Genomic DNA, 7,159 nt, shown 5'->3' on the forward strand with positions numbered 1-7,159 from the left:
CTCAATGACTTCTGATTTTCCAATCCATCAGAATGCCCGGTGGTGTCTCCTTAGCTATCTGCTCATCAAGCTTTAAGTTGGTAAAATCCTTAGCAAATAAAACAATGCTTCTCACTGTGTGCTGTCATTGAAATCTAAAAGGAGTATAATGTGTGTTTGGTCAATGGAATTGGCAAACAGATCAGGCTTCTGGGGCATCTGGACATTGTTCATACTGAAACCTTTTATTTGTTCATTTAGAAACGAACAACCAGGAAAGCTTCTGCATTTGGGAGATGTTTGCAAAACGAGTTCTTTCAGGTTGGGTTTGGCTACAGTCCCATGTGAAGCAGTCACACTTCTTACTTCTTATTCAACGGATTGTGGATAAACCAGGAAAGTGTTGGCTCTTCAAATTGTTTGATCTTTGTTGCACTGCCCATTTTTGCAGATTCTGACATCTGGAATGTAAATTAGAGCTACACATTTAATATTTCTGTTTAATGTTCATTATTGGTCTCCCCTGAAGATTGTTATTCAGGATTGGCTGCCAAGGGCCTGCTATTCTAATTGACAGAGTTCTTACCCGGCACTGTAGATATTCTCTCTGCCTGAGTAGACCAAGAAAGGGATAATGCACTTCTGCAATTTTCATTGAAAACAGTAAATCATCAGAACTGTGTAAGTTGACATTTGTGCTGAGCATTTCATAAATTTTTATTGAATGAGCCATTCTAGAGGCTTCTAGAGCATTTCTGCATAGAAAATTCTTATTTACACTCTAGGAATTATGGAAAAATCAAAAACCCCAGACACATCATGGTATACATTTTGTTTCACTCAATTCTGTGAAGTTTAATCAACAAATAAATACTAGACAAGCATCTCCAGATGCTATTGGGAATGCAAAGGGAAAGAAGGAATAAGTTTTCTTCTTAAGATATTGTATTAGTTTGCCATAACAAAATGCCACAGAAATAAAAACAAATACCACATAATCAAACAACAGAAATGTATTTTCTCACAGTTCTGGAGGCTAGAAGTCTAAGATAAAGCTGCTGGCAGATTTGGTTTCTTCTAAGCCTCTCTCCTTGGCTTGTAGACTACCACCTTCTCGCTATGTCTTCACATTATCTTTCCTCTGTGTGCCATTTATGGTGTCTCTCTGTGTGTCCTTATCTCTTTTTAGAAAGATACCCATCATATTGTTTTAGGGCACACCTTATAAACTTCATTTAACGTAACTACTTCTTTAAACTACTTATTTAAACTAAATACAGTTATATTCTGGGGAACTGGGGGTTAGACTTCAACATGAATTTTGGAGGGGGACACAATTTAGCCTGTAATAGTACTGTTTAGTAGTAGATGAGAAGCTATACGTGGAATGACTATTATACAAACATAGAATCAGCCAAACATAGGAGCAGAGTTCTATGGGGATTCAGAGAAGAGTGCTCCCATCTGTTTGGAAGAACTGGGGAAACCTTTATGGATGAAATGGTTTTGAGATGGATATTGAAGAACAGATTTTAAAGAACAAACTCAAATTGAATTATATGAAATTGATGTTTTAAAAATCAAAACAGTCAAATATCAGCAAATTCATATGGTATAACAACATATTTCTTTTCATACTACTGGTGTAGGGGAAGGATTGGCAGGCTTTTTCTAGAAAGAGCCAGATAGTAAATGTTTTAGGCTCTGTGGGCTATGTGGTCTCCTTCACAACTACTTAAATCTGATATTATAATAGGCAAACATCCATGGACAGTGTGTAAACAAATGAGTGTGGCTATGTTCCAATAAAACTTTATTCACAAAAACAGGCAGCAGACATAACGAGTAAGTGGAAGAGTCAGGGTAATAACATAGATCCCCTGACGTCCCCACTAATGTCCTTTCCACTATGCCATGCTAATTTTGTTTCTTAGGAACTAGCAAGATTCTAAGATTCTAAGTATATATGAGAAGGTTTTTAAAAAAATTTTTTAAAAAAATCTATTTGAGAAAATAAAAACTAAAACTGCCCCCATCCCCTCAAAAAAAAGGGGGGGGGAGCCCAGATTTGGCCCTGGCCCATAATTTACTTACCCTTTCATAGGGGAAACTTTAAATTTCCTAACTCTTCAGTTTGCTGAAATGTGTCTTCCTTGACGCTTTCACACCCCTGCGCCAGGCATGGAGTTCCTCTTCTGTGACATGCTGATCCCCTCTGTTCCAAAGCAGAGCCTTCCAACATCCAGAGACTGGAGAGAACAGAAAATACCTTGGCTCCAACTCAATGTTGTCATGTGGTAACAGACCACAAACCTAAGCCACTTCCGCCTTGTCCCTTAACTCTTGGCACATGTGTGTTTTGTTTCTATTTTATTGGCTCCTGAGTGGAACTGCAAAAAGACTCGTGGCCTCCTTTTATCCAGCGGGGGAAAACAGGCAACCACCTCTCCTCACCACGTTCTTGGTATCCCTTTTGCAGAAAGGGCTCTTTCACAATATCAGATTTTTCCAGATGACTGAGAATTTCCAGCAAATACAAACAATCCATTGTGAGCAGAGGATGTACTAACCGTACATAGATGCTTCTGTTTTTCACAGAGAGGACACTGACAATAACGTCACCCTCTAGGGAAGATTCAGTGGTATCACTGGGGACCCCTCCTCTATTAGTTCTTTACAAGTATTTATAGAGTGGCTACTCCCCCCCTCCCCACCTTTCTAGTACTGGAGATATAACTGTGACCAGTCAAGGCAAGATTCTTTTTTTCATGAAGCTTTCATTCAAAGGGAAGAAGGCAGAAAAGAAATAAGCAGAAAAGTATATAAATCGCATGATCCCAAATGGTAATTGTCTTTTATAAAGAAAATAGAAGAGGGTAATCGGCTGCAGATTGAGGGTGGCTAGTTAAGGAATGGTGAAGGTTCTTATCTTGATGAAGTCCCAATAGTTCATTTTTGCTTTTGTTTCTTTTGCCTTTGTGGATGTATCTTGCAAGAAGTTACTGTGGCCAAGTTCAAAAAGGGTGTTGCCTGTGTTCTCCTCTAGGATTTTGATGGAATCTTGTCTCACATTTAGATCTCTCATCCATTTTGAGTTTATCTTTGTGTATGGTGAAAGAGAGTGGTCCAGTTTCATTCTTCTGCATGTGGATGTCCAATTTTCCCAACACCATTTATTGAAGAGACTGTCTTTCTTCCAATGGATAGTCTTTCCTCCTTTATTGAATATTAGATGACCGTACATTTCAGGGTCCACTTCTGGGTTCTCTATTCTGTTCCATTGATCTATGTGTCTATTTTTGTGCCAGTACCACACTGTCTTGATGACCACAGCTTTGTAGTACAACCTGAAATCTGGCATTGTGATGCCCCCAGCTATGGTTTTCTTTTTTAAAATTCCCCTGGCTATTCGGGGTCTTTTCTGATTCCACACAAATCTTAAAATAATTTGTTCTAACTCTCTGAAGAAAGTCCATGGTATTTTGATAGGGATTGCATTAAACGTGTAAATTGCCCTGGGTAACATTGACATTTTCACAATATTAATTCTGCCAATCCATGAGCATGGAATATTTTTCCATCTCTTTGTGTCTTCCTCAATTTCTTTCAGAAGTGTTCTATAGTTTTTAGGGTATAGATCCTTCACCTCCTTGGTAAGGTTTATTCCTAGGTATCTTATGTTTTTGGGTGCAATTGTAAATGGGATCAAGATAAGAAGCTTTTGCACAGCAAAGGATACAGTCAAAAAAACTAAAAGACAACCTACAGAATGGGAGAGGATATTTGCAAACGACATATCAGATAAAGGGCTAGTTTCCAAAATCTATAAAGAACTTATTAAACTCAACACCAAAGAAACAAACAATCCAATCATGAAATGGGCAAAAGACATGAAGAGAAATCTCACAGAGGAAGACATGGACATGGCCAACATGCACATGAGAAAATGCTCTGCATCACTTGCCATCAGGGAAATACAAATCAAAACCACAATGAGATACCACCTCACACCAGTGAGAATGGGGAAAATTAACAAGGCAGGAAACCACAAATGTTGGAGAGGATGCGGAGAAAAGGGAACCCTCTTACACTGTTGGTGGGAATGTGAACTGGTGCAGCCACTCTGGAAAACTGTGTGGAGGTTCCTCAAAGAGTTAAAAATAGACCTGCCCTACGACCCAGCAATTGCACTGTTGGGGATTTACCCCAAAGATTCAGATGCAACGAAACGTCGGGACACCTGCACCCCGATGTTTCTATCAGCAATGGCCACAATAGCCCAACTGTGGAAGGAGCCTCGGTGTCCATCGAAAGATGAATGGATAAAGAAGATGTGGTCTATGTATACAATGGAATATTACTCAGCGATTAGAAACGACAAATACCCACCATTTGCTTCAACGTGGATGGAACTGGAGGGTATTATGCTGAGTGAAATAAGTCAATCGGAGAAGGACAAGCAGTGTATGTTCTCATTCATTTGGGGAATATAAATAATAGTGAAAGGGAATATAAAGGAAGGGAGAAGAAATGTTGGGAAATATCAGGAAGGGAGACAGAACATAAAGACTCCTAACTCGGGGAAACGAACTAGGGGTGGTGGAAGGGGGGAGGAGGGCGGGTGTTGGAGGGGAATGGGTGACGGGCACTGAGGTGGACACTTGACGGGATGAGCACTGGGTGTTTTTCTGTATGTTGGTAAATTGAACACCAATAAAAATTAATTAAAAAAAAAAAAAGGAATGGTGAAGGGATTTGAGCAGAGTAGGGGGCTGGCCATGTGATGAGCTGCTTCGGAGCATTATAGGCAGAGGCAATAGCAACGTAAGGCTCTGACTTGAGATCAGGTGTGATCTTGGAACAGCATGGCCAGGACGGCCAGAGTGGAATGAACTGGAGAGAGAGTAGTGGAGAGCAAAGTTGGAAATCTGCTGTGACACAGTGAGGCTTCAGGACACCCTGAATAGCGGGATTCTGTCCCAGATCCAGGTGGCCTCAGACTGAATGCTTTAAAGTCCTTGTGTCCCTTTCATAATTTTTTTTATTTTCTTTTTCTATCAAGTTGTCTTAGCTTATGCTCCCTCTTTTATGCCCTGACTCTAATCTTGGGATGAGAAACTAGGTAATTAGCCTTATTAAAACCTGATGCAGAAGATGGAATTGAGCTCCAGTGAGGGTCTGAGAGATTCTTCTGATTAAGTTTCTGGAGAGTTTGAGAGTCCCTCAGACACTCAGTGCCTTTTCATACTGACCTCTCAGCTGTGTCTCTGCTAGTTGAGGCTGCTGAGTGTCTGACTTCTGGGTAAGAGCGAAGAAGCTGTAGGAACACAGTCACCTTCCTTTACAAGTGCACTCCTGTGTCTTTAGAGAGAAATCTAGTAGATTTCTAAAGGAAAATCGTTGTCACTTAAGTACTTGCACCTTTCTGGGATTCCAAATAAGCAGGAAAGACCACGGTAGCTGAATACAGGGCTTAATGTCCACTTTGTTCTCCTCCTTCCCTTTTCTCCTTGAGTTTATATGAGGATTTATCGTAGAAAACATCTTTCTTTTTATTTCTTCTAATGCTGTTAGTAAAAGAAAGTGAACAATAAAATCATGTCTGTTCCTGTCTTTGTGGAAGAAGCAGCAGTTGGATAGGATATGATTTCCATCGGGATGAGGATGATGATGTTGAAGGTGAAAAGGTTTGCAGTCCTTAGAGCCTGAATGTCTCTGGGCTTGAGTATCCTTTCCTGTTGCTCTTTTCTCCCTCATACTCTTGCACCATAATGTTATACCATGGGATCCTGCCAATAATGTTTTTTCCTCTGCAAAATCAGTTTTTAAAGTTCTGTTTTCACTGTATATTTTCAGAAGCACTGAAGACCAGAATACTGTTTGGCAGGACCAGCATTGATATTACCACCAGGTGCAGGAGACAGCAGCCATGAGTGACCTCAGGGACACATCATAACCCTACTACATCCTCCCCATGCCCTGCCTGCTCTGAAATCCTATCACAACAGCTATAATATCTGACTTCAAGTTTTTGTCTCACATTAAAATGTAAATGCCCAGGGGAAGAGTAATGCCTTACACTTTCTCTACACATTTATCCCTTAGGGGGAGTTAGATACTTTACTGACATTAGGTTTTTATAGGAGGAAGAGAGGAAAGTGTGACAACACTAGAATGCCTGAAACTCAGGAAGTTGGGGTTGAGATTGGGGGTGGTTTCTGGTGCAGGTGAAGGGGAGATTTGAAGGAGATGGCTCAAAAAGAGAAGCTAGAAACACCAAAGAGAAATTTGGCTAACTCTACAGTCATCTAAAGCTCTGGCCTCAGGAAATACCATTAGGCTAACTGTTTCCTTCCTTGGCTCATCAGTTATGGTCTCTTTGCTTTATATTGATTTCCTACCCTCTGCTCAAGGCACCATGTCATAGCCAAGGACCTATATCCATATGCAGTGTAATTTGCTAAGATTGCTGAGTCCGAGTTTCAGAATCATCTCAAGATTTGGTGCATTTGTTCTGTTGTTTGCCTCCCTTTCAATGCATATTATAAATAAAACCTATCCCAACGCGGCTGACCATTTTCTATTCCTACTGTCCCCTCCTCCATGCAGGTAATCCTTTTCCAAGTCACAAAGCTCTTCCCTGCCTCATCCATCTCCCTGTCTTGGGCTGGTTCTGTATCTTGCACCCTACATTACCCACCTTCAATGACTTCTCCTTGACCATTAATCCCAGATGTGGAATCTTGTCAAATCTTATTTAAAATCAAAGTACTCTTTATGCAGCCACTAAATCTCCTTCATCTTTCATGACAGGGATATATCAAGGAAACTCCATCCGATTTGTTCAACATGACCTCCTCTGCCTGGTTCCCTGCAGCCTCCCTTTAATAGAGAGTGGGCTTTTCCAGGTGTTCTCTTTCCACATCTTTTAAGAATGCTTCCAAGAACTCATCTACTACATCCCTTCTATTCCTAAACAAACCAGATGTTACCCATGCTGATCTTCTATCTCCCTGCTTGTCTTAAGAGGGATCTTAAAAGAAATATGAAGGATGGATCTGGCTATTTTCAAATCCTTGGGAATTACTTCCAAATAAATGAATTTCAGTTACTGCCTCTTTACCTTGTCTGCTCTTCCCATGATTGTAAATTTAAAAAAAAAAAAAAGGAAAGAAAGAAA

At 40.3% G+C, this 7,159-nt stretch overlaps 1 long non-coding RNA gene across 1 annotated transcript; it reads right to left on the reverse strand.

Annotated features, from left to right (window-relative positions):
• Window positions 1–203: 203 nt before the first annotated feature.
• Window positions 204–2,187, reverse strand: LOC140599850 (uncharacterized). Its single transcript, XR_012002831.1, has 2 exons — window positions 2,074–2,187; window positions 204–440 (listed from the first exon to the last, which is right to left on the reverse strand). It is a non-coding gene; the product is annotated as an uncharacterized lncRNA (long non-coding RNA).
• Between the last annotated feature and the right edge of the window lie 4,972 nt (window positions 2,188–7,159).

Source organism: Vulpes vulpes, chromosome 8 (assembly GCF_048418805.1).
Source record: "Vulpes vulpes isolate BD-2025 chromosome 8, VulVul3, whole genome shotgun sequence".
Lineage (NCBI taxonomy): Eukaryota > Metazoa > Chordata > Mammalia > Carnivora > Canidae > Vulpes > Vulpes vulpes.